Source organism: Anomalospiza imberbis, chromosome 10, assembly GCF_031753505.1.
Source record: "Anomalospiza imberbis isolate Cuckoo-Finch-1a 21T00152 chromosome 10, ASM3175350v1, whole genome shotgun sequence".
In the NCBI taxonomy this organism is placed as follows: domain Eukaryota; kingdom Metazoa; phylum Chordata; class Aves; order Passeriformes; family Viduidae; genus Anomalospiza; species Anomalospiza imberbis.
The window spans coordinates 26,143,061-26,169,480 of NC_089690.1; the positions used below are offsets into that span (position 1 = coordinate 26,143,061).

General features: G+C 40.2%; 2 long non-coding RNA genes across 3 annotated transcripts in view; both read left to right on the forward strand.

The window, feature by feature from the left end:
• Nucleotides 1-5,094: 5,094 nt before the first annotated feature.
• Nucleotides 5,095-26,420, forward strand: part of LOC137480284 (uncharacterized) — a 92,501-nt gene continuing 71,175 nt past the window's right edge. The window contains exons 1-2 of the long non-coding RNA XR_011002776.1: nucleotides 5,095-5,470; nucleotides 20,902-20,937. This is a non-coding gene — a long non-coding RNA (uncharacterized lncRNA). The remainder of the gene's footprint in view (nucleotides 5,471-20,901; nucleotides 20,938-26,420) is intronic.
• On the forward strand, nucleotides 23,384-25,017 carry LOC137480285 (uncharacterized). Of its 2 annotated transcripts, none has more exons than XR_011002779.1 (2): nucleotides 23,384-23,486; nucleotides 24,877-25,017. It is a non-coding gene; the product is annotated as an uncharacterized lncRNA (long non-coding RNA). The 2 variants fall into 2 exon arrangements; XR_011002778.1 differs by having other exon boundaries at nucleotides 23,455-23,588.

The window sequence follows — 26,420 nt, forward strand, 5'->3', positions numbered from 1 at the left end:
TAATGGACTTCGCAGAGAGGTTGTGGAGTCATTGCTCCTGAAGGTGTTTAAGGAAAGACTGGGTGTGGTGCTCAGTGCCTTGGTTCAGTTGATAAGGTGGTCTTAGACCATAGGTTGGACTCAATGATCTCAGAGGTCTTTTCCAACTTTATTAATTCTGTTAATTAATTCCCAGGAGATCATCAGGGAGTGAGTTCACCGCACAGCCCCTCTGGAAGGCTGCACAGGAACCCCTCAGGAGGGCGGTGGGGGATTGCTCTAGAATGCCACACAAGAACACAGTGCTGGGCTGGGATAAGGCTCTTGGATACCAGCAGCATCTGTGAGAGCATGTGTTTTCAGAGATCCTGGGGATCTGCCAGCAAACCTCAGGGCCCTGCTCTGGCTGGGGCACGAGGGCTGTGTGGGGTAGCTTGGGGTGGGAGAGGCTGGGAGATGTGAGGTAAAAGGGCATGAGGCCCTCAGCAGAGACCCAGCAGCGTGTATGGAAACATGCTCACTTTCTCCCTCTCCCCTGGCACATATAGCAATGATTTCAAAGCTATCTCAGACAGTGGAGAAAACATGTATTTACTACCACTCCTCCACACCAAATCCCAGGGCACTTGTATTAAGTTCAGAGTAAGGATGAATGCTTGAGCAGGTGGCCAGAGGTCTCCAAAGAAGAGTAATACTCGCCAAGGGTGTTTACATCCTGCTATGAACTGGAATAGTCTCTTTCATGCCAAACCACAAGCTGCTGGTTGAAACCTGAGCTGAACTTCCTTGATGATCAGGGGAGCCTGGCTAACTTTCAGCACAGCCAGTTTTCATTTTAACACCTCTCCAAACTTGCTGGGACAAGAACCAAATTTATAAGCACAGAGTGAACTCCAATTCCTAGGACATTGCTGACCCAATCTCAAACAGCATGTCAGAATATGCTAAAAAAAGTTGTTTTCTCTCAAAAGTTTTCCCAATTTGGCTCTTTGAGGCTTTTGTGGTTTCTGCTGTTCACATAAACTACGGTCTTGGTCATCTGCATTTAGCTAAACCATGGCTTAAACTCATAGAGGCTTTCATCTGAGAAATGGCACATCTTTCATGGCACCCAGCTTTTTCCCTTAATTGAAAAGCAAATGTTGATTCAATGCACACAAAGGCTGCACATTCCCCAGAACACTGTGCAGTGATCTGCTCCTCCTGGCTTTTCACCTGCTGATATTGCTGATGTATCTGTACACACGCTGGCTACCAGATTCATTCCAGTGGATTTTTTGAATTCTCAGTGGATTTTGCACAGCCTGAGCTAAGTCTGGAGTTTTACTGCTGGGCACACATACCAGTTAACTAGCACCCTCTTGAGTGCTTTTACATGTCACACCTTCAGTTCCATGCAGACAGATGTCTGCTCTTTATATCCCAGTGGAGGTTTTATGGATGGCCATCCAGCAATGACTAACTCATGCAAGAAATAGCTCTAAATACTCCTGTGCATTTGTGAATAAGTATAAAGTGCTACAAAGCTCAGAGTAGTCTCCTGGGAAATAGTCCAGCCAGATGGAAACAGTCCATCAAATACCACAAGAAGCCCAGTGCATCTCTTCCCTGTGCAGATTAGGGAGGCTTTTCTGTCTTAGATGCTGAATAAATGTAAGCGCTACTGCAGGATTGCTAGAAGTTAAAAATAATCACAATTATCATGTGTCCTCGACTGTTTGGAGGGGATTTCTCAGACAGTTGAAGAATTCTCCTTAGGGCTCCCCTGTAGCTCCTTTTAGGATTTCTGGTAGCCAAAATGCATTTTTTTACTCAAAACTTCAGTGCCTTTAGCCCTACAAATAGCAACAGATCAAAATTTTTAGCGAAAGGCAGGAAAGACAACAGCTTCCCTGAAGGTTAGTTGCATCCTGTTTCCTTAAGGCATGTATAGCTTGGGAAATGAAAGGGGAAAGGGAATTCAGACAATACTGGAGGATGAGAGGTTCTGGAGCTTCAAGAGAGCCATGTAGCTGCTGCAGAAATACTGGAAAGTGTATGGAGGACCAGTGCTGCTCATGATAAAACTGGTACCTCTTAACAAGAGAGATACTGTATTAATGCTTCCCTCTGCATAATCAAGCAACTTTTGAGGAGCCAGGGCTCTTGTTTTAAACAGATTTCTGACCATCACAGTTGTGGTAGAAATATGGGATGTTCTGAAATACAGATTCAAGAAACTTCTTTCTGGTGGTGGGAGGGGAGCCATTACCCTACCAGCTCTGAAACTTGGCTTGTGGTCACTGGCCACCTGAGGTTGGTCACTGAGCAGGAAAGGACAATGCCCTGGCACTTAATAAAGAAGTGAAGTCCTCATCAGGAACAGACAGGGTTACATTCTGTTTCATGTCCTAAGCTGTCTCCTCCTAGAAGGATTTATTTCAGTCTCTCACCTGTATCTAAACCATAATAATGAAAAAAAAATTCTTCCAGTTAAAAAAACTGTAGAAAAACAAGTAGAAAAATCTCCATTGTGGTAGTGATAGAATAACTTGCAATGAGAGGTGGCATGATTTAGAGTTATTTTTTGCAAATATTCTAGACACCATTTATATTAGTGCCAGCTTAAAAGTGTCTGATTGCTAGTGTTGTTGCTAGAGCTGAGGCTGATAAAAGGAATGATAGGACTGAAATGGGCTATACGCTGTCTGAAGGTTTTATTTCTACAGATTCTGGACAGTTTATAGAAGTTTAAAATGCTGTTTATTGCCATTTCAGTGGGCCATTCAACTGAGCATTATAGTCTGTGACCATCTGTTACCTAAAACCTGTTTATATCAGCTACATACCTATGGTAAGTAGTGTAAATATGCATAGATTATGTAAATATAAACTCAAATAGTACTGTACATGCAATTAGATATTTACTATAAATCATTCTGAGCTAGAGCTCTACTATGATACACAACCCTAGGATATCTGTTTCAGCTATACAAACCTGCTGGGGGAACACCAGGGCTGAGCAGTCAGCTGGGTAAAGTTGAGGTCAACTGCATTCCCAGGGCTCTGAGATTTAATTAAAATTACTGGAGCTTGTGGAGGTGGAAGTGTAATGTCAGTGCTGTGTTCTCTTCCCCACTTCAAAAATATACCATTGTAGAACCTGGCATGGAAAGCATAAAGTTTAAACAAATCAGTCATTGTGGATTGACTTCTTAAGCAGATGATCAAGTAAACTGACATCTCAGTACTGTTTCCCATTTGCTCTTCATAACTCAAACAGCTTCTCAACTGCTTTGTGTCCTGTTCCCTTGTGTCTGAAGAATCTATTACATGTCAATTCATTAGCTTTTAGCAACTTTCCCTTCAAAAATCCCATTCTTCTGAAATTTCTTGGCTTCCTCTCTACTACCTCCAGTTATTAATATGGAATTGTGACCGTTTCAAGGTCAAACATGTTTGATCTCTTAAATACCTCAGACTGTAGCTACTGAATGCTACAGAAATACTGTTTAACAGGCCAGGGATAAATCAGGATGGCTACAAAAACACTGGATTGAGGATTTTAGAAGTTACTTTCTGAGCTCCTTTTGCTGAAAGTCTTCTTACAATACACTTAGATACACATGGGACAATGAGGTTGAGGTGAGGATAATAGAAATAAACCCTGTGGGGTACTTTGGGGTTTTGTTAGGTTTTTTATTTGAATGGTTGAGTGGTTTTATTTTAGTTTATTTGTTCAGGTTTTTGTTGTGGGCTTTTCTTGGGTGGGGAGGATTAGTTTGTTTTTTTGAGGGGCCAGAGTAGGTTGCTTTAAAATCATGAGATAGGGAAGCATAGTCCTATCTAGAACTCTTGTAAGCAGCTGTTCTTCAGGCTGAGCAGAACTGAATAGGGAACTGGGTATTGGCTGCCAAGAGCTTATATGCACTCCTCTGGAGTGTAATATGCTTCTGCTATGAATAATTTTCAATTTAAAATAGCAAACCAAAAAATCTGGACCCATTCTTCTGTACTACACTTTGTACTAACAAAGCTGGGGGAGCTGCTCATTAATCATATCTGGCAAGAAAAGCTGTTTACAAATGTGAATCAAGTCCAACAGAAAACAAAATTTGACTTGTGACTACAGGCTGTGAAGGGAAAATTACTTATCCCAGTGTGGTGTTAAAATTAATTCTTCCTAATTGCAAAAAATTATCATCAAGTTATAACAGAAAGTTACTATTTGGAATACTTGTTTTATCTTAAGATTTTGAAGCCATTTGAGATACTGAACAGTATGAAAACAAGTAAACCCAGTATCTGGACACTGCATGCAGACTGGTTTTTAACTCCCCTTAAGGATTCCAGATCATGGACACTTAAGTCTTGGTCCAAGTCTATGTGACTTATTGTCCTAAAATTGCTGAGATCTGCTGTCATAGCTTCTGCTTGGGATAGAAATGCTATGAATGAAGGTGAGTGCTGACCATCTGAAGGATGTAGTGAGCAGATTTTATTTTAAATATATTTCATTTGCATTCCCAGCGTTGGGAAATAGCTTCAGCAGACTTTTCTTTGTTGGTTCATATCTCATTATTCACATCATAAATGCCAAAGATTAGAGAAGAAATACTAGGGTTGAAAATATCTCATGCAGAAACTTCTTAGTGGTCAGAATCAAAGAATTGGGAGGCAACAGAAAGATGAAAATAATATGACTCTGTCAGTATATGGCAATGTCATGGCCTTCTGGGAACAGACTAAGAGAAAATACCTTAGTAATACATGCAGTTTTCATCTGCCTCCATCCTTATAATTTTCTCAGCTGACAGTGTTCTACAAGTTTATAAGATGCCTCAGTCATCTGCTTCTTGACATTTCTTTGGTTTGACTTCTCCTTTCCTATCATTTTCTATGTCATGTGTTCTTTATCTGCGTTTAAAATTGGCAGCAACAGTGAGCAGGCTTTTGGCATGGCCACAATTGCTTTCAAACGATGGTAGTAATCTCGCCCCTAGGGGCAGGAGAGCAGGCGAGAACTGTGGAACTTTCCTCCCAGTGAACTACTCTGCTTTCATGCTTAGGGGTGAAGAGTGCTGCCTTGTCCCTGTGCAGGGGAGGCTGCCACGCAAGGACCCTGCCTGCTGACATTTGGGTGCGTGAGTAGTACGCTAATCCCCTGCAGGTGGGAAAACGTGGGGATTGCTGCTGAGGATTACTCAGAAGTTGTGTTATGTCAGAGTAAGCACTGTGTGGGAATTGCAGGCTCATGTTGTTGACAGCAGAGGGATGTGGCCAGGAGGAGTGAGCACTGGGATGCTGTCCAACTCCTTTGCAGTTGCTAGAGCCAGCTTGCCTTCAACACCTGTACTCAGGATTGCCTGCAGGAAGAGAAACTATGTTCCACTTTGTTCTAGCAGTCTGTCTCAGGAAGGTTTGGATCTCCAATTCATTGTATGTTCTCCTCAAATTTGTGTGAACATGAAAAGAGGGAAAGAGTGGCAGCTGTATGCATCAGAGGAACCAGGTGAGCCACACACCTTGCAAAATATATTAAAGAAATGCGTATAATTTCTGCAGTTCATTTGTCTTTTCTTGTGGACAGACTGTATATGGGTGTCAAGCAATTTTGTTTTTACCTTTTGTTTTCTGAAACACCCATTCCAATAATAAAATGTATGACACAGGAAGCCCTATTAAAGACACTGGGATTAGGTCAAGGTGGTGTTTAATATGATTAAAGATTGTAAAATTGGATGATAAGCATTTACTGAATAGCTGCCATGAGATGCTTGAAGGTGGTCTAAGAGGATGGAACCTTTGGGTGTTAGATCCTCTATATGTTAAAAAGGGCAATGTTTCAAGATATAGAACTCTTGATTAATTCTTCAGCAAACCACACTGACGTCTTCCTTCATTCTTCTCTATGGTGGGGGAAATAATTTGTAGAAAGTGTAAGTTTTTGCATGAAGTTACTAGTCAAGTTAATCAAATTCATTAAAATAATGCCTTTTAGATGTTGATGCTGTTGAATTTTGGTAATTGAAACAGCTAAACCTAAATCTTTAGGTCTTTTCTAACTATCACTAAGAGTAGGCTAAAGGGCTTTGAAATTTTTCTTAATATGCAAGTTTGAGCTGTCACAAGGAAGAGATGAGCTGCTTAATGTTTAACTAAAAATTACTTAGTTGATCTCTTGCATATTTTCTTCATGTTTTGGCCTATGGAAGGCCTGTTCATTATTTCAGAATGTCTTGGCTCCAGTCCATCTGCAAGACCTCATTTTTCTTTTGAAATTTGTAGTGTTCACAAGCTTGGCATCAGTGATATCACAAACAATGAATTACTGTGACTGGAAGTCTCTGGAATTAAAAACCTCTCCTCCATAAGAACATAATTTTTTTTTACAGAATTGGGATTTGTTCTGAGGAAACATAGTTGACAAAAATAAGTTTTCAAGGATAACAGATTTTTCATCTTCTGATGAAAAAATGAGCTGAAGTCCTGATTGCGAGGACTTGCTCTTTAAATAAATGGGATCTTTCTCTCCTCTCTTGGCAACAGCAGGAGTATTCTTGTGCTTTATGACAAGGCTAGCTGGTGCTAAATTTGTCTTGTAGCTGTACACACATTTGCAAGAGGTTGTTTAATAAGAGAAAGGCAAAAAGCCAATACAGTTTAAAGAAAGTTTATTCTACCACAGCCTGAACTTTCTGGGTTGGCTTAAACACAAGTCTACATACTTGTGGAGGATCAGGGAATATCATTATTGATATGAAATTATAACTTTCCTGAGTTGTCTCTGGAAAGATCAGGGCTTTGTGGAGAAGGAGGGGAGCCTAGGGGTGTGACACGACGGACGTTTTTAAAATGGAGTTCAATAGATGTTTGTGTGCATCAGCAGAAGAGGAGAAAGGAAGACAAGAGGGTGGGGAAGAAGATATTAATAATGCTGGCAGTAGTGCTGTCCATGAAGAGCTGGATTTGGGACAAATGTACTTTACCTGTTTGCCTGAACAGTCTATGAGAGTGAAACTCACTCAGACAGTGTACCTGATATACTGGCTGTTGCTGAAACTCTGCAAGGTAAGAAATTTTAGTACAAGTCTGTGATATTTTTAGTTGACTTCTTTTGTGCTTAAAATACAAATTGATCAAAATTTCTGCTGAAGGATTTGAGAATTCATTACTATGTACCATGCAGTTTCTTCCATGGTTTATTAGTAGCAGGAGCTTTGTAAATATTGATGTTATACCCTGAAACAGGAGATCTAACAAGGGAAACTTGTATGGGCTACCCATGGAGTACTACACAAAGCAATACATTAGTAATTGCTAGCCAGTCTATCTCTGTACACTGTTACATAATTGCAAGGGTTCCAAGACGATTTTATATTAATTTCTAGGTGCAATTTCTTGTCATGTTCTTTGCTGATTTACATTAATCTCTTGTGTTGGATGAGCACTGGAATGTATTTTAACTCTGAAAATGTGAACCGTATAAAAGTAAAGAATTGGGTGGGGGTTTGGAACATTTTTGTCAAATATAATGGAGTTTTTGAAGTCGTGGTGGGACTTATTTTAAATTTGATCTGGTCACATCTAATAAATATACTTTTACCTAATGCATTACTGGATAGGGATGCAATAAGGCAATGGATCAGGTATAAATGCTATAGTTAATTCCATTTAATTCCTTGCAGAAAGCTACTGTAGTGTTCACATCCAAGCAGAGAAACATTGAATTCTACAAAAGTGATATGATTTAAGGTTTTAGGTTTAAGCAGGGAAGCACTGAGACAGTTGAGTTTAAGATGCTGCTGGTTCCAATGGTGTAACAAGGCTGTATTAGTAAATTTAGAATGAGTAATAGGTCTTTGTTTCTGTTTCTGCACTCAAATCTTACTGTGCTAGGCATTTAGTTGATCGACAGATCACCATACAGATGTCAAGGCAATATTTACTGGCTGGTTTTTCTTCAGAAGTGTATGACAGAGGAAATCCATGATGATGATGGGGTAGAGACCACAGGAGTGGGATCAGGTGGTGCCTCAGCAGCAGCAAGCCCTCTCTTCTATGTGCATGGCAGCTTTGGGGCAGTAGCTACATCAGTTTTTTTGACAGCATAGCTATACAAAAATATAACATCAAAATGTAAACTGAGCACTACTACAATGTTATGTGTTGGATTGCTAGAGAGCTTTGTTTCCACACATATTCCAAATTTGTAGTGTCTTTGCTCTTGTCTATATGTAGCATTTATCCTGTGGTGCCAATTGCTTGCATTAGGGGGCAGATAGAGACCTTTTCACAGGACTTTTTCTGGTATTTTTTCTGCAGGGATCTTTTGTGAGGATGACTGAAAAGGGGTAGGAATCCACACAGCAGATGCCAGAGCCAACTTGTGAGGCAGCGTCCTGGTCAACACACACTTCCTGACGGTTTTGAGGAGTGCTGATCCAGGCTGGGGAAGGTTGCACCTTGTCTGGTTGCTGATTAATTTGATTGATTCTCTTGTGGTTTGAACTATTTGCAACCATTGAGTTTGTAGGTTTTAAGAGCCATATCTATATTGCAGAAAGAGGCAGAACCTAATATGTGGCTACAAACCTAGTAGTTGCTCTGGGCATGTGCAACAGCTTCAGTCCCCAGGACTCACTGCCTGTACAGATTTTTTTTTGGTATATTAATTGTGAAGTGTGCACAAAATGTTGAGTGGTCTGCACACAGGGGTTTTGCACACGATGCATGAGTTATCCTGTAGGATAAATGGTTGTTCCATTTCTTTGTGGATAGTTTCTTGGACAACAGGAAGAAATTTTTAAAGTACATAAGCTAAAAGAGATGTTTCTGTCTGTGATTTTATGTGCTTGCATATGGCCTTACATTTGCACAGTGCATTTAAGTTTTTCGAGTTGGGAAGGAACAATTCATACTACTATAAAGCAGAGTGAGGAGAGGTAATGTAACTTCTGTTAAAATCACAAATTTCTTCAGAAAGCTTTCTGAGAACCTTACAATGCCCTGGCTAAGCTAAGAGGATAACTAAACCTCTAATTTATTGATGTTTTTTTCTTGATGAGCTTTCTTAAAGGCCGTTCAGATTTGAGACCCCACTTTCTTATTTCCTGACACTCTTCCATGACTTAAATCTCTTCCAAGTCCTAATCCATCGAAAAAATGCTAATTTTTTTATCCTTCCCCTTCACAAGAACAAAAACAGCACAATGTTGCTTTCTCTCAGGTTCTGCAACTTGGCAGAACCCAGCAATCTAGCTGTAGGGGGAGGAGAGGGAAGGCCAGCAGCACTGAAATGGTGCTGCTGTGTTACCCTTTGTAACAGCTTGTGTGCATCCCCTATACATCCAAATGTTTCCAGCTCTTGGCTACAGACAGTGCCCCAGGTGTTCATGACATGGAAAATATCAGTGACTCCCTATAACTCCTGATCAATGCTCCCCCAGAAAGAATGACGTGTCTTCTGTCAGGGGAGCTCACCCTTCTGTGAATTAACATGGACAGGATGAGGGGAGACTGTGTTTAGCAGGTGAGAAACCAATCTGAGTGGGCTTTCATGAAGGTTGACATGAAGTTTAGTTACAAAATAATCAAATTCCACCAATGTGTAATAAGAACACGTGCAATAAGCCTGTCAGAGTTCAAGAAGCATCTTTGTAGACTGACACCTGGAAAATTTCCCACTCATGTTTCCCTGAGGAAGGCTTCAATTTTCAGAGGTCACCATGACTTGTGGGGATGAGGAAAGAGACTTCAAATCTTTCTTTAATTCAGATTTAACATAAGTTTAGTTGAATAGATTCTCTGTTTCAGTCATTTACAATATTTCAGTAATATTCTGTACCTCTGAATATCAAAACCACCTGGTGATTTCCCTGTTATTTACTATACCTAAAGCATTTTCTGTCAGCTCACCTGGTATTTTTTTAACAGTCTGAAATCTATACAAAAGGCAAAATAATGGTGAGACAAATCTGTAATTCAGTTTCTTGTCTTGTCCCTGTATTTTTGAGTACTGGGTTCTACAAAGCTTCCAACTGCTCTTGCTATGAATTTCTAAATGCCATGTAATGCATGAGAATTGATCCCAAGTGAAAGATTAAAACACTTTCCTACAGTTTAGGGCACAGGGGCTTAATTCTTTGCTATTCAATAGGTATATCACTCTGTGTTCATAATCTTGCTGTCCTTGGCTGAGCTCATTACCTGTAAAAGAGAAAGGAAATTTGTTTTATTTTATTTCTTAATAACTTTTGATTTTTTTCCCTCTGATTATAAACATCGTAGGGCTGGACTATCTTCCTGTAATTATGGGCAATGGTAAGGTCAGGCTGTGCAACAGTATGGGATGAATCCCTTCCAAGGGAGAAGAGGAAATCTGGGTTTCCTATAATATGAATGAATTTTCTAGCCGCTAGCCTATGATCACAAGGAAGTGTAGGCACACTTCACAAGGCACTACCTGCCTTCTTTTGCCACCCCTTTGAGGAAAAAAGGGTACAGGGTGGCAATTATTACTCCTTTCTTAGGTGCTGAATTCTAAAAGATCTTCAGTGAAAGTGTGGCCACTTCTGGAGGCGACACTTGTGTTTTCATATATCACTGTGTTTTCAGATATATCTTCTTGTAACAATTTTATAGTGGCTAGATGCAATTGTTGTCTGCCAAAAATGCTGCTGCTCTGGTTGTAATACTCTCCATGTACTCTGTGAGAACATTTAACTACTGTTTTAAGCATGAGAATGTTGGGTCTGGAAAACCAAATTTGAGGTTCTTTTATCTTTTTGAGTTCTTTTTCAACATGACTTATTATGATCACAGGAAGATTTTGCCAGAGGAAGGAGCTGAACCTTGATATATGGAGTCTGGGAGATGGGTTTAACCAGTGGACATGTCACACTTGGACCAAAAATTCTGTGAGGGGACCTGGCTGACTCCCTGCACAGCTATTTTCCAGCTACCTTACGTGTTTGTTGGAAATTACAAGTGGGTGTGGTTTTGTTTGTTTGTTCTGTCAGCTTTGGGTTTTTTTGTGATTTTTTTTTTTTTTTTTTTTTTTTTTTTTTTTTGTTGGTGGTGGTATTAGTTTTGGTGTTGTTGTTGGTTTTAACTTTGTTTGTTTCTTTATTATTTGATATGCTTACATGGTCTTCCTGCATCTCTAAGTCCTTCCTAATAACTTTTGAACATTCTGGCCAATATCAGCAAAATTTGAGTGAGGTAGAAGTTAACAGAGTTCACAAGAAGGTAGTCAGGGAGTGAAAACAGACTTAGCTAATGCTCCTCCTGAGGGAAAGGATCCTTCATAAAACTCCCCCTTGTTAAACATCAGAAATGTTGTAAAATTATTCCATTTCCACACTGGAGAACTGCAGAGCTGTAGGAAAGAGGACTCTGTTGAGTCAGCTGCTTGCAGAAATACATGTTTTCTCAGTAAAGTGTTTTTTGTTTGGCTATTAATGGAACTCCACTGAAGCCTACTGTTTGTCTTCAGCCCTCAGAGTAAAAGCCAAGAAGTGGCTTTAAGATGTGCAACTTGAGACAACTAAAGAGGGATGTTTTGCAGAAAGCTTTAAACAGTCCCATCCCTCCCCTTTGGAACACCGACTTCTTAAGCTTTCAGCCAGAAAAATCAACCTCCTTTCACTCATTTGTTCAAAACTTCCAATATTTTATTCAGGGTCAGGCTCTGAGGGCAAACAGTCTGATTAGATACACTTAACTCCTAGAACATCATAAGCTGTTCTATGGGGCTTGTTTTGTTTAGGAGTAATATTTCTCAATTTGTTTTCCTTTAATTTATGCTCTAATTTTCAGGATTTCTTTGGGCCAGAAATATTTAAACAGTCTGTTTTATATTGGAATAGTACTTGCAGTGCTGGGTAGAGCTAAGAGAGGTACAGAGACAAAGCAAGGAAAATGGAAAACATCAGAGAGAAAATTGGAATGTATTGAACCTGTCGACGAGCTTGGTTGAGCTTGGTTTCTCATTCTGGGCAGAGATTCAGTTCTTTATGGGCAGTGTCAACCATTCAGCATGTGCTGGGGACTTTGACTTCTTCCTTTCCCCTCTGCAAAAAGCCAGGAATTGAAGTGTTTCCAGTATCTTTAGTATTCATCAAGCCATCTCCTGGATCCAGCTCTGAGCTACAAGCAGTGTGTTCAGAGTGCAGGCTGTGAAAGGCTGATATGCAGAATGATTTCAAAGCATTCTTTATAGACCTGGGGAATGATTGTTGGAAAAGCCAGCCACATCCCTTTTTTACAAACTCCTTCTCTTAAAATTATCACACCTTCATTTACATAGGAAAATGTGTTCAACAGCTGCTTTTCTGTGGAACTGCCTTTCACAGTTCTCAAAAATCACTATCAATCAGAGCTACTTTATTTACTTTATGCTGTTAATTTAAGCCCAGTTCCTGTAACAAACCTGCAGGCTTCTGCAGCACTGCAGCTCATGAATCAGAGCAGAACTTTCTTGCTGAATTGTGACTTGATGATTAGCTTCAAAATTTTGACTGAAATCCTGCATGACTAACAGAGTACACAGGGAGGATTAAGAACCTGTAAGCAGATGACTTGAGAACAAATCACTTCTTGTGCACTCTGAAATATTTGATGCTCTTCCTAGAAAGTATCTCATTATTACAGAAATCTAAGAAGGTGCTGTATTTTTTTTATCCTCCTGATGTTTTTTTGTTGGAAGAAAAGCAGAAACGGTGTTGGAAAGAAATAAAACTATTCACTTGATGTTTCAAGTGTGCTGCTCCAAATGCGATTATTTACATATTTGGATGAAAATTGGCAAATGAGGAAGAATTTGTGCTGTTAAAAGCCTTTAATAAGGTATTGCCAGATAGCAAAATGTATAAATACCCACAAGAATGCTTGGGCAGGGCAGTTAGCTTGATCACTCTACCATTCAGGGGCAAGGAGTGAAATAGAATTTCCATTTCTAAATAACAACAGAAGTATTCTTTTTACACACTGGGGTTTAATTTTTTTGAAACTTGCATTTGCATTGAGAAAGAGTGTGTTTAGGTGTAAAAAGGCTATTCTCTGTAAAGCCATCAACCTTCAATCATACTAACCCTAATTTCTGTAAAAATGTAGAATAATATGGATAATTAAAAACAAACAAGCAAAAAGCAAGCAACTTTTATCCCTTTGCTTTAAATATTAATAGATATATTGCATTTTTCCCTTAGTAAAATACAGGTTTTGTTCTCTAGCTTTGTTTTTGTTCTAAGCTTTGGTTTTGGATAAAACCAGGGAATTTATTTGTAGATTACAGAAATAGTATCATTTTGATTATGGTCATTATAAGTGGACTGTCTTTTAGAATCAAGCATAAGAAAATGGCAGGATAAACTTTGGGAGCTCACCTTTTCTGTCTTATTGCAATAGATGAGATTGTGGTGTTGTGGTTCAGAGAACTTCCAGGTAATAGAGGAATCCAGATAGAATTATTTACTGTAGTACAGCTGCAAGCTCTGACCACAGACCCAAGTTCACGGGCAAATTTTCAATCAATGTCCATCCAGGTTTGCCACTCCAAAATCTCTGGTCCACACTCTGCCAGCAGGTTCTGCTTCTGCCAGAGGGGCAGTGCCACAGGATGTGCAGCCACCATGCTGAACCACAGGGTTTAGTGTCCAGATGTGTTAAGATAAGCTGAAGTCAAGGCTGCTGTTTTCTTTAGCCATTCCAGCTGCCTTTCTGTGTTAATATAAGTGAGGCCAGCTAAGGCAGACAAGGTCGATATAACATCCAGTTATATGGTGCAGGTGGTGTGAATCTATCCCCAGGACAGCACCTGGAAAAGCTGGCTAGTAAGAAGTGTTGCAAAGTTGTTTACTAAAGCCTCATATACTGATTAACAACATACTGTGGTGTCATGTATGAGACAGGAAATTAACAGGATAAAAGATGCAGCTTTTTATGGCTCTTCTATGTATTTTCTACTTTTTCCTGGTAATTATGTTTGATATTATTCCCCAGAAAATAGTATCAAGGCCCTATATTAAATTATATGGGTAAGAATGTCATAGTCTTTTTTATACTTTATGTGTTCCTTCAGAGCTAAACTGAAAATAATTGGGGAGGGGGGGTAGAAAACCTAGTACTTGGAAAACATTTTGTGAATGTTTCTGTGCTGACAAAGCAGACAGATAGCTTTCATGCTCAGACACAAAGTTATGGGGTGGGGCTGGCAGAAGGGATTAATCCTGTTTCCATATGAATAAGTGGGTTTTTTTTTTTGTGTTATTTACTATAATCCTATTAGCACAATGGACAAGCCTAGTACAGTTTGGTAGCCAGTCTCTCCCTGCTGGAAGAGAGACCGGGCCCTTGGGGTGTGGTGAGAAGCACATGGGTGATAAACGAGAATGTACAAAAAATTCTAATGTCAGTGCTCAGGAGACAGTAACTTTCATAATGTTGCCAGTTAAAGTTTTCAAATTGACATTTTTCCCTTGAATTCCCAGCTCCTGGAGGCGTGTGACTGCATGAAGGTCTGATTTAAAAAAAAAAAACAAACACATTTTCAGGTGCTATAACTGCAGAGGAAAATTGAAATACCAATTTGCAGTGGAAAGTTCTTAAACAATGACTCTTTCATCATTGGACTTGTCAATCATCTTTCAAGTGTTTTAGGGCTTTGATCAGCTTGTAAAAGATACTGATTATGATAGCTTCTGGATTGACTTTTTTCTTTGCTTAGCCCAAATAAAAATTCAAAATGCATGAGTATTCAGTATTCATCTGAAAAGTACAGGCTTTCATTTCACTTCCTACATAAATAGCTGGCCAAGATGACCAGCAGAGAGTGAGTGTAAGGGGACATCATCAAAATGCAATGGCACCAGGAGAAAACCTCTTAAAAAGCCCCCCAAAAAACAGAGAGAGAGACAGAAAGGGGAAAAAAAGGGGGAGAAAAAAGGAGGGAAAAGAAAGTGCATTTTTGCTGCTAGAAGCAGGCAAATCTGCACACAAGAAATCCTGGGAAACATTTTGGTCATAAATGGTGGAAGGTTTTCCATTGTCCATCAGACCAGTGTTTGCCACTCTCCAAAGACAACAACTGCCTGTTGAATTGTGGGGGTGACAATACAGGGTGGCACTAATTTTAAAAAATGTGATCTCAGTGTGATGTCACAGAACTTCCAATTTTGCTGAAACCAGGGCTCTGCGTACATCTTTGTTTCCATGGATGTGCTCTTTTTCATCCTGTTTGCTTCCAAGCCTCTGTCAGTCCTCAGAGAAAGGAACTTTTGGCTCCACAGTCCTGTGTTCAGAAGTCCTGTGCAGAGTGATGTTTATTTTGTGTCAGGGACCACTAATATGGATCCCCAGGGGAGCAGCAGTGTAGCTGGTGGCTGGAGCCAGTGTTTGTCCAAACCCTGATCTCTGGAAGCACAGACTGTGCATTTGATGTCCATTCCACAGCACTGTCTTCCCATGAGTGCTCAATTCAAATGTACATTTTCAATTCAGTGGAGTTCATCCTTTCTAGACTGAGAAATGTGCACAATTCTGTGTGAGCACACTGAAGATTGGGTTCACTCCTATTCCTGCTTCAGGCTTCCATGGCCTTGGATAAACTGCTTCATCTCTACATCAGTTCTTCATCTCAAGGGAAAACTTGCTTATTCCCACTAGCACATTCTTTTTGAGAGGAAGGATGTGCCTGTGTACCTTGCACAGCAAGGCTCTGATTTGGGCAGCAGCCTGCAGCTATCACTGCATTACAAAGAGCAGGTAGAAGGGGAAGTGGCCTGCTCATTAGCAGGAGAGAGAAAGTTAAATTTCAATGATATCTGCAATTTGTAAGTTAAAAACATCCAAAATTAATGGAACGTATAAGTTTTCAGATTATTTTAGAGTTGTGTAATTAAAAAATGGTTGCTGAGAAGCTTGCACAAATGTTTTTGGTTTTTTAAGTGCCTTTCTTGGTGGTGCTCATGCTTTGAGTATTTCCAACCTCTAATTACTTGTTTATTAGTCCATTTCTTCCTCCCACACACACTTGTAGCAGCCCATCTCTTAGCAAGTTGCACAAGTCAAGGAGTAGACACATCTGGAAACCTAGTCTCTGTGTCACTCGGCCCAGTAAGTTTTCACTCCTGTGGAAGAGCCATGTTTCAGAATTCAGTCCCACAAGCAGGGCAGAAACAGGTGGAAATATTGGTCAGCAGGACTTCCTTACACCGTCACTGCCCCAAGAGCGTGCGACTATACCACATTCTCCACATTCTCATTCAGAAAGTCTTTCCAAGAAAGCCAAACCTACCTAGACAAGGTCAGGACCTGTGTTGTAAAATAAACACCAGCTGTGAAAAGATTCAAGGACTGTTATGTTAAATTATCAGAAGTCATTGTTTAAGTAGATTGAAGGAGAAACCCTGGTGCCTCAGGGTTATTTACATGTTGGGTTTGATCCTGATATTTCTTTGGTCGTCCTCTGAGCAGCACCAGGAGTGAATTATCATCACAGGAAAAAGACAACGTTAGGGGCAGGAACTATTTTTATTTGCCAGTTCTTCAAGTTAAGTACAAAACTCAAGTGACTCTGCAATGTCTTATAAAGTGTGCAGAATCAAAAATGTTATTCTTCAGAAATCTGATAACTGAATTTGTTTTCAAATATGTGATCCTTGATGATGTGAAATGGTTTAGAATACATTAGTAGTGTTTTTTTCTTTGTTTGTTTAATTTTTAGAATATCAGAGTGAGGTTTCTGAAGCTGGTTTTTTTTTTTTTTTTTATGATTTACTACTGCCACTACAAAAATGGTAACTCTTTGCAAAAAAGAAACAAGCTGAAAGATCAGGCTAGAAATGAGCATGGAGAAAAGTAGATAGTGTTGAAGGCTATTTTAGAACAAATTTCAAGAAAGTTCACTGTTCAGGATAAACTAATTTTGCTTTAAGTTAAACTATATTTATTTTTACAGGTATATCTTCAAGAGTTACCTTTAGTTACAGATGGTTCACTCTCCCTTCTTCTCCTTTTTGTGAACCCCTTTGCAGTCTATTCTAAAACTCCCCAGACCTGTAGTGCCTATTCTAAGAGAGAGGTTTTCTGTGAGTGTGTTAAAAATGGAGGCTGAAACTGAGGGAAAGGACCTCGCTGAGAAGAACATGCACTTCTCCAGAGAAACAGTGGGGCACTTGCTTTTAGGAAGAGTCAAAACTGCCATAACCTGGGTGTACAGCAAGGTGCTGTACATCTATATCTATTTATCTATACCTGTATGTCAGACTAATAAATAAAGGCACATAATGGAATCTGTGACCCTAAGGTTGGTTTTCTACTGCTGACAGGGCCATGATCCATTTTCCAAGTTCTTCTATTATATTATTTTCCATCTTTCTTTAAAAAGTGAAAGGCTTTTCATTTTGCCTTGAAAAAATCTTAAAGAATTTTATCACACTGTCATTACTTAAGTGAACTTTTTGGGATGGAGGGGTTTTACTTCTGTGAGTGAAGGATTATGCATAGCATACAGTGTTACCGTAGCTGAGGACCTTCATCCTCATCTTAAAGATCATATTTTCTGTGAAACCCATGAAGTGGGAAAGGTCCATACAGAAAAAGAAACCTGGGAAAATGTGTATAAGGAATGGGGTTTGGGATCACTGTTTAGAATAAAACATCAATTGTATTTTTATAAGGCATCAGTACTGGAGATGGGCAAAACTACTTAAGGCAGAACCTTCAACTTGAAAGTTTTATTTTACTTTTTCCTTTCCAATGAGAAGTTCAAGCCAAGTTCACTAAAGTTTGTGAACCCTTCAGCAACACTTGGCTAAGTTGCAAGCCTGAAATTGTGTGTGGTTTGGGTGCAGATCAGGATGGGTTTGATCCCAAGCCACTTGAAACACAGCACTTCTGGCCCCATGTAGCACTGTATTTCAGTCTTCTTTGCAGCCCAGACCTAGGCTTGCCCAGATGGAAGCTGTGGCTGAAAGCCCCGTGGATGGTGCCCACTGCACTTCTCACTGGTTTTTCACAGAAACGGGGAGAGCTGTGTACTTGTCCTGGATGGCTGGCTTGGGCTCCAGTTCAGCTAGAGGATTATTATAGACATCCCTGTGTCAAAACTTCAGAGCTGAAGGGGCAACATGTGCATCTCACCCAGTTTTCCACCGGGAGTTTTCTTCAGAACAGACTCCTTCCTGGTGAAAGCCAAAATAATTCCAAAGGGTGACCGTTGGCTCTCTTCCTAGGAATTACTAGGAATTTTTCAAAAATTAATCTGTAACACTTTTTGACCTGCAGCAGTAGATTCCTTCAGATAAGTCTAAAAGTGTTTTCAGTTCTATTTTGAGTAGTGCAAGGTCTGGGAAAAATTTCTTATAGAAGCCACAAGTTGGTTCCTGCAGGTCTCAGGGATTTCTTTGTGCCAGTAACTCCAATATGGATACCTGCCATGATGGTAGGGTCAAACCTTTGATAATCCAGAATGAGTAAATGCTGATCCTGTCTGTTCTAAAGATTTGAACATCTGTAGAGTTGCATAGCTAGATAAGATACTATTAACAATTATTAATAGAGTAACTAATTGTTATCAATGCTGAGAGGACTATTACAAAAGCTATTATGGATGACTGTATTTTGCTGCCAAGTAGTAGTGCATTATTTTGTGAGATTGGGTATCCTTTCCTCTTTGGTACACTGAGTTGAACAACCTTGAAACTCCAGCTAAACAAGTCTCCAGTCTTTCTAAATTTGTATTGAATGACTAAGCTTTGTCTGAGAGTTTTCTGACATGATTCAGTCTGTTCAGGCCTTTTCCTGGCTTCCTTTCTTCTCTGTGAAGGGCAAGCTCATGAATAAGATGACAGGGAAATAAATGCCAGCAACTTTTATATAATAACATGAGGAGCAAGTCTGCTGCTCTTATTGCAAGATTTTAAAAGAGTTGCCATGTAATCACTCTTTTCAGAACCAGCTCCTCTTAGAGAATTCTTGGGATATGCTCTAAGATGCTAAACCCCAAGGGCCCAAGTGAGGCAGAGTTTTCTGGCTTTTCTAGTGAGAAATGGCTAGGTTACTTCCCCCGTGACCTGTATGCAGTTGTCACTGACTGCTCCCTTATATATTGCATCCATTGTCCCTTAAACAGTGGCCAAAAAAATGTGGATGTCCAGCCCTTTCTAGAGGCAGGTGCTACTATTTAGCTGTAATTATTCATCTGTGAACACTTTTCAAGTGACACAAGCCTGATAGTTTTTAATCTTTATGTAACAAGCATTCAGAAAAGAGCTGCCTGAACTTTTCCTTTTATGGTCTCTACCTCTATCATAACTGGCAATAGTAGAGGCAAACTTTGGATATGGAATAAATTTTTAGAACTGGGATTGCACAGTTTAGAAATCTTTCAGTTTTCTGTTAAACTATCCAAATGTGGTCTTGATGTATGCACTTTGAAACTGTTTTTTCCATAGTCCACAGTGAAATCCAGCATTCAAAGCAATTTGACATTGTTAAGGGGCTATCTTTAGTGTATTTTGATACAGGTCACCTTCTATTACATCTTTTCACTTCCAACAATTACTTCTATTCTAATTACCGAAACAAACCTAAGACTGTGATTTTGCAGCAGCATAAATTAGCATATAGGTAGTACAAGGTAGAATTTACTGCAACACTCTGTCTCTCCACCAACATGTGTTCACCTTTGCTTGCTACCTCTGTCTGTGCTTTTCTTTCCAGACCAGTCTCAGCTTCCAGCTCTTGAATGCCTGCTTCCCCTACCCACCTGGATGTTGATTATCTTAAAGAATTTCCTTCTTCCAAATTCTTCTTTTCAGACACAAATATTTCTACAGAGGGTGTGGATTACATATGCTCTGGTGGCAGATTCTGGACTTCTAAAAGCAAAGTTCTCAGCAGAAATGTTATATTCTGCTGGAATTAACTACATCTAAGGCAGTATTAGTAAATTCTTAAAAGATAAACAGAATTTTTTCTCAAAGAATGACTTGTACCAGGTACTGCCAAGCTCTTTAAGCTGATCTGCTAAGCAATAAAGTGTTTAGAACTGGCTTATGATCTGACACTAGAGTTTTCTAATGCTCACAATTTAGGGAGTTACACCTGACTTATATCACTATGGAGTCAGAGCATGGCTGGCCATTTATATAAAGTTAGCCTCAGAGAGCTTCCAAAGAGAACTTTTTGTTTTAAAAACTTCTTTTGAATTCCCATCCAGAGTGAGGTTTTCAGGTGGGAGCACCACATAACATGATTATTAAAACGTATGTTTTAGAGGGTGCGTGCTCTTAAAGAGAAACGGAGAGAATATTAAAGCACACATATTAACTGGGGTACTGGTGGGCAGGAATTCTGCTCCCAGTGTGTATAGATGGTTTCCTCTCCTCCCTCTTATACTGAGCTCCTCTCTAAGTAACTGCTTAGGTTAAGTTAGGTTTTCCTTTCCTGTTTTAACTGTTAGCTTGTCCCTCTCTTCACTTAACCCACCCTCTCAGAAAGAGTCCTGAATACATAAAAAGCTTTTGCAGTGTGCCCTGAAGCATGTCTGCTGATGAATCACATACAATGTAATTATGGATAGCACGATGCAGCATCATGAAGTGCCTTTGTTTACAACTTCTCTATCAGGGGAGTATAATGAATGGATTCACTGAGGAAATGCAAAAGCAGATGCCTTTGGCTGGCTCCTGTTGTTTTCTTTTTGGCAAAGACAGAGGGACGAATCTGCTCTGGGACAACGCCACTGAAGTCAGATGAGTTACACCAGGCAGAAACTGGAACTTTTTTCTTCTTTTTTTTTTTCTTATTTCCATTTTATTTTTTAAATTTTTGTTTGGTTTTGTTTTGTGGGTTTTTTTTGTGGGCTTTTTGTTTTGTTTTGTTTTAAAGAATACAATTTCCAGTCTCTTTTGCCTGTCACGATTTCTCTTTCCACAGAAAGGCTGTGAGAAAAAACTGTCTGCTTCTAAAAAGGTAGGATGTCCTCTTAGTCACTAATACCTAATTTCCTCAGCTGTATACCTTCTATATATATCGACCTATGGATGTAATAATAAAATTAATATCTAACTATTTATATATTAAAAATGCTAAAAAACTAAAGTCTTCGTTACTGAATGGGACAGTAAGAACAGATTGTGCTGTGAGAGGGATGCAGTGCTAACATACAGCTGTGCTGCTTCAAGGGCATGAAGTGTGCTCAGAGCTGGCCTAGGCCAGATATGGAATCACCTTGAAATGTGTACTCGTACCTGGCATGTACTGAGGTGTAACACTGGACAAAGCTTCTGAGGGCAGGTCTGTGAAAGCACCCCTTTCACGTGTTTGTGCAACCTTAAGGGAAGAGCAACCTGTGGCAACTCATGGTATCATGTATCTTGGCTAATTTTTAAAGGGATAATATTTAAAACAGGTTTATTCAGGTAAACCTGGAATTGCACAGTGTAATAACAGAAGTTAGCAGGATTGCTGCTGCCTTCTGCCTGCTCGTGCAGTGACCACACTTCTGGGTTTTTTTCTTCTACTGGGGGCCTGAATGGTGCTTCTCACATAAATCCTGCCATTTACAATTTGCCTTTTGCTGAGGCTCCCTTTGTGCTCACACGAGGCATCTGGCAGGAGTGCTGACCTCCCCGGAGCAGAGCTTGCCAGCACTGGCTAATCAATATTCAGTAGGGCTGGCTGCTCATTGCAAAGCCATTGATTATCTCTGGAAGGTTACTCCCCCTGGGTGTCACTTTTCAGTCTCTTGCCTGTACTTCCCCTCCACCCCCATTCCAGGCTCTCAAGAGGACAGAGTGCTGGAATAGAAATGAAGTTCCCATTCAGGATCAGAATAATTTGTTGTCAGATGTCAAAACAGTCTTTCCAAAGAAGGTGATTTCCTCCCTGCCAGATTTTTGTTTATGGCAGTTTTGTACTTTTAATTTCTGGGTTACTTTTAATGACTGCAACCTGGGGCACTTGAAGCATTAGGTGTATTTGACTCAGGCAGGTTGCACTAAGCCTTGGTTTGCTGTCACCAAAGGAAAAAACCTACATCTTTTGCACAGCTGTAGGTGACCTGTCGGACCTCTTGTGTGGAAGGGGAGAGCCATGATTTCCTATACCATGCTATTCAAGAGTAAATGAACAGGGAGACTCATGGAAATGTAAAAACATGGCACACACCCCTATTTGTTGGTGTGCACAGCTCAAAGCACACCCAATTCCTCTTTTCTAACACAAGAAAGAAGGACAGTGAGGTTTGTGTGGCACAATACCTGACCATAACTCTAAAGTGAGTTTGGCAAAAATCATATCAGAGTCTCTCCTTTTAAATGTGAATTGTCTACTTAAGGCTGTGTTCAGTCATTAATACAGCAGTAGAGAACTGTGAAATAAATATGCAAGTCTAAACACTTGAATTCATTAGGAGTAATAGAGTCCAGGTATTAGACTGATACAAAAGAGTTAATGAAGGAATAGTTTGATTTGGTTACTTTGATTATAAATATAACATTAACAATCACAGCAGAGATTGCAGGGCAAAGAGACAAGGTCAGAGGTCTCAAAGGAGGGGAGTGGATAGGTGTAGCTAAGAGGCAGAAGGGTAAAAGAAAGGCCTTTGGCACAAAATAATTGTACTCCTATGTCCATAACACTGTTCAGTTCAAATCAGTGCCCTTTCCAAAGAGCAGAAACTGCACTGTGTTGTAAACTGTCTGCATTAGCAGAAGAATTGAGCTTGCAGCTGATGGGTAGTAATTCAGTGTCCAGCTTCCTGTTTGTAATAAAGAGATTGAAAGTCAGTAGCTCTCAAGCTTTATCCTGCTTGTCTCTTCTCAGTTTGTATTTGAGGCATCACTAAATCCAATCCAGACACCTCTGTCTGTAAAGGAGTAGAGTCAGCAATGCAAGTCAAAGCACAGTGGGAGTTACTAAGTCAGGGAAGGTGAGCATCTGTTCTTCTGCCCTTAGCACGGAGGGAGGAACAGTTGCTGCATGGGAGCAGGCGGCTCTCTGCTTCTGGCTTTGTACTGAATGCTCCTGTAGTGGCTGGCAGCGTTTACTGTTGATGGAACAGCACCTAGGCCACACCTGGTCAGCACCTTGCACTGCAGTGTCTTGGTTCATCTCACAGAGCAGCTGCGCTTTGTCAGGTGCTGATGATTTAGCCCATGTCTCCAAGGGCTTGTTCAGCAGCCAGCACTGTGACCATTGCCAGCAAGCTGGTCCTGTCCACTGATACAAACCAGAGAGATCATGACAGAGATGTGAAAAAATGGCAAGCTGGCATTACCTGGGGTTTGTTTAGCCAAGGGGGTTTCCTGTCAGCTCCCCATCTTCCTGAACAAGGAATGTGACACAATGGACCTTCCTGACTGCCAGAGAAAGTTTGTTTAAGCATAATTTACGGGTTAAAGTGAAAGTGGACAAGGGAGAGACAGTTCCTCAGCTGACAGAGAGGGAGCTGTCCCTGGCACTGCAGAAGAGTGACTCCACATGCCATCCTTATCCTCAGGAAGTACTTTCTTTTTTGTGTTAGTTGTCAGCCCTCGGGCATTAGTTAGTGTTTTGGCTATTTTCTGTAAAAAGACTGTGCTGCTACTAAAGGGAGAAGATCCCTGAGACATGGTTTTGTAGTGAGTTTGGAGCCAATGACATTTACATCCAGTTTGTCTTTCAGCTGTCTTTAACACACCTGAGACATACCTAAAGGATGAGATGAAGGGCTACTATTATGCCATGGTTAGAGAATATTATCAGTGTATTACAAAGGAAATCCTAACAGAACCTACAGTTCCCATTCCTCTACTTGGCAGAACCATCCTGTCCCATTTATATTTACATGACCCTGTAGCAATCACTGCAGTGCTAGAGGGAAATACTGAATGGATTGTGTTTCTACCTATTGCTGCTGATGGAGCAAAGTAAGTCAGCATTTTGGGACCAAACTGTTCACACCAATCATCAGCAAATCTATCTGATGTAGCAGGAATATCTGTCCTGTATCTCCTTTCCACTTGTGCTTTAGGATGTAGTGGCTGTTTGGGGAACCAGAGTTCTCTTGGGGCTGCAGTGGCAGTCTGTGGGTTAAAGAGTAGTGACCTTCCGTTTTGATGTTGTGCCAAGTATTTTCTCCTGATTTGATGAAGTGTAGTGTTGGTTATTCTCTGTTTGGTGTCAGTACAAGCTCTGCAAACATAGGGAGAATCTGGGTTCATTTGTCTGCAAGTAGAACTTGCTTTCATTCTGGTACTTCAATGACTGTTGTAGAAGAAGCGCAGAGGTGGTATGTGCATCTCAGTTCACAACAGCTGGAATTGCTGCCATACAATGATTACACTTCTCAGGTAATTGTTCTGCAGTCAAGAGAATGAGTTTGTTTAATTGATCAAATTTAATTTTAACATGACATTGGTATGTAATAAATTCACTTTTAGCTTTCTGATAACTTGATTTAACTTTCAAGGTAAAGCAGCACTTAGAAGATGATTAACCACATCCTTTACAATGAAGGAAAAGAGAATGATTAAAAAAACATTTGTTGCTTTGCATTTTTTTATGATAAAGAACAAAACCCAAAAAGATGATGCTATCCTAACTCTCTATAAACTATGTGCTTTTCTCAAAGTTCAGGAAAGCACATAGTTTATAGAAGATCAGGACAGCATTATCTTTTCTTTAAATATGCCTGTACTTCTTTGTATAGACTTGTGGGGGGTTTTTTGTATAGAATTTATCACCATGGTGTCTGAGTGCCTTCTCCATGCATTCAGTTTTCCAGTATCTTATTGTGAGGTAGCAAAAGGAGAGTGAGAAGTGAATACAGTGAATTATTTGCTCAAGGTCATTTAGCAAGTCTAAGGCAGAACAAGGAACTGAATGCAGATAACCTAACACTCATATATTGTCTATCCTTTATTTTAGGAATGAATGGATCCCAAAGATTGAAAGAAAACCACAATATTATTTCCTATAGCTATTCTCAGTCTAGATTGACTCAGACCTAGGCTTTTCCTTAGCATCCATTGGAAGCAGTAGATAAAAGAAAGACGTGTTCAACAGTGAGCCCCTGTTTACAGCATGACATTTGAGCTTGCATCACTGTTGCCTCCTTTTTTGTAAGAACTGTTCCTGTGCAGTGTCCTCTTTGCCTGCCTGGTGCAGAGAATCACTTTCTATAGAAACTGGCTTGTAAACTGCTGGGCTCGTGGCCAGTGAGGACAAGGGGTTTGCCTGAGGGCAACACAGAACTGCTTCTTTCCCTCGTTGCTGCTCTGGCTCCCTGAAGCCATTTAGGACCTGTCCCCCCTTGTCGCCGTGTATGCAAACAGGAGCTGCTGTTCAGGATGCTCCTCCTGGAACCAAGGAGCTCCTCCTGGTTCAGAATAAGAGTAGAATGCATTTCAATATCCCCTCTTCTCATCAGTGTTGACATGTCTGTCTGTGGCTGTGGCAAGCCCATTTCTCTCTCTCTCAGGATTTCTATAAAGGTGCACAGAGAGAAATGTGCTTGCCACATGTGGCTGTTGTAGTTGAGACAGACAATACAAAGCAACATACTCCATTTTCAGAGGTCTTCAAACTGGCATGCTTTTTCTACATTCTTACAAAGCTCATAAGTTTACACTTTACTCATTGGTTACAAGAGACAAGCCAAGTGCTTATTGGAATAGACAGTTGCAGGTTTCTCTTTTATCTCCTTCTTTCTTTCTTGGTTTCTATGTCAACGACCTTGGTAGAGAATTCTTTCAGGGCTAAACATGGATCCTCTTATCAAACTTCTCTCTGACTCACAGAAGTCACTGTAAAACATGTGGCTGTCCTAGGCACCATATAAAGAGCCCTGGGATGCTCAGAAGGAGGATTTATTCCTGGGTGATGTCAGCTTATGGTGGTGGTTTTCTCACTCTCTAGAGTTTGTAGCAGAAGTGTGGAGGTGCAACTTATTCATCTTTCCATTGTGGTGTCCCTCAGTGGGGGCAAAGTGCATGGATTAAAGATCCTTCATCCCTTCCTTAAAGATCCCACATCCCAGTGCTGTGCTAGCCTGGGACACCCAAGTCTTTTTTTTTCTCTCTGCTTGAACTCAGTTCCTGTCTTCAGGTGACAAAGTGAAAGATCCCTGGGGAAGCTGTACTCCCATCAGGTACTTTAACTGATCCAGTGTGATTTCAAATCAGAATTTGTCCACTAGTTTTGAATTTAAGTGGCAAGTCAGGATGCTGAGCAATGCGACTGCACTGTTCATGGATCCTACAATTTCTACCTGTTGACCCAGTGACACAAGAATATCAGCTTCAGTTTCCCTCTAAAATAAAACTAAAATTGGTCTGTGGTTTGCATTCAGGGAAGAAGAATTGCATTCAGAACAATGAGGAAACAAATACTAGAAATTTCTTGGTTAGGTGAAATTGATGAATAATTTCATACTCACTCTTAGTTGCCACTGGAGCGTCTCATGGCAAATT